Source organism: Crinia signifera, chromosome 5 (assembly GCF_055691185.1).
Source record: "Crinia signifera chromosome 5, ASM5569118v1, whole genome shotgun sequence".
Taxonomy (NCBI): domain Eukaryota; kingdom Metazoa; phylum Chordata; class Amphibia; order Anura; family Myobatrachidae; genus Crinia; species Crinia signifera.
In genome coordinates this window covers 20190008-20191631 of record NC_139221.1, presented here as the reverse complement: position 1 = coordinate 20191631, position 1624 = coordinate 20190008, and the positions used below count along the sequence as shown (strand labels likewise).

The 1624-nt window shown below is 46.1% G+C and overlaps 1 pseudogene; it reads right to left on the bottom strand.

Annotated features, from left to right (window-relative positions):
• Window positions 1-864: 864 nt before the first annotated feature.
• Window positions 865-1073, bottom strand: LOC146006068 (U2 spliceosomal RNA; annotated as a pseudogene).
• Window positions 1074-1624: the final 551 nt, after the last annotated feature.

Below are 1624 nucleotides of genomic sequence, written 5' to 3'. Positions count from 1 at the left end.
CTCAGAGGGACCCGCGTTTCCTCCACCCCCGGAAGGGTTTCGGACGGTGGGTCCTCCGCACCCGAAGGTTTGGAGAGACCCGCTTAGGCTTCCCTCCGCCTTGCGGCTCGGGGTTGCCCTCGAGGGAACCGGGACTCTCCCCAAAAGGTGAAGAGTCCCAGTCACGTTTGGGGAACGGAAGGCCTGTTAGGGACAGCCGCACTACCCAAATGAAAAAACGTGACAAACTAACGAAAAACGTGAAGTGCAAAACGTGCAAATCATAAAAAGAAAAGAATAAGGCCCTAGCCAGAAGGCCGGGGGGGGGGTGTGAAAAATTGTCCTACCCCATCCAAAAGGACAGGGTAAGGACGTGAAGCGCTAACCTAAAGGGAAGTGCGCAGTGCAAGTGCCATTCGTGCAAGGTGACTTGGGATCACCCGTGCATGTCCGGCACCCCCGAGTTTCCCCGGGGGCACAGTGCAGCCTCGGACTCCAGGCAGCCAGCCAGTCAGCGTCCGACCAAGTGTTTCTCCGTCTCAACAGCAGGCACTTTCCAGCCCCTGGCATGGGAATGGGTACTCCACTGGGCCTTTCGAAAGACTCCCTTAGGGGCTGCACCCCCTCCGGAAGAGCAATCTACTCAGTCCCAGTGTTTCTCCGCTCCCAGGGTTAAGGTACTAAGCTGGGCCTTTCGCGGTCTCCCCATCAGAGGCTACGAACCTCTGGAACAGGAGCCATCTACTCAGTCCCAGCCTTTCTCCGCTCCCTGGGAATGGATACTAGACTGAGCCTTTCGCTGTCTCATCCTTCGGGGGCTACGAACCCCGTCAAGAGAGTCAAACTACTAAGCCCAGTGTTTCTCCCCCCCTCCTACCAGTGGGTTTACGGAGCCTCCTACCACTGGCAGAGGTGAAGATACTTAGTGAGACTTTTCACTACTCCCGGGAAAAAACAGAGGGGTCCCACACCCTCCGCCCATCAGAGCAGCTACTCAGTCTCACCTTTCTCTATTCTCTGCCAGAGGCCAGTCCATACCCAACTGATAAGAACAGATACTACACTTGATCTTAGCCAAAAGGCCGAGAAGCGATTAATTTAAAAGGGTGGGATAAGGGTGGGAGGTTGAGGTTATATATCCATGTAGTTATAAATTTCAATATTTATTTATGTTTAGTATGTAATGGTTGAATCTATATGGGTAACCGATATACATGCATATGTTCCAATTTAGGGAGAACAATAATGTGTGTACAATTATTAAGGGAATGTATACTGTGGCAATAATATCCGTAGGTTAGAAGTAGGGAGAATTTAGGATAACAAAATGTATTTAATAGAAGTAAACCACCACATATAGATTGTCTATACCGAAAGAAGAAAAGAAGAAGAAGAGAGAGAAAAACATCCAAAACAAAAACCTATGATGGAATATTGATGTTTTAATATGAATTATAAAGATACTATTATTATTATCTGTTCATTATTATTATAATTATTATTATTATTTTTATTAATTTTTATTAAATATGGTAATTTGCCTTAATAATACTATTGGAAGGGGTAAAAATTGCCAACTATTGATTATTATATATAAAATATGCTATATGTTATATGTTACATGTTACATGTTTGATGTGAGGCT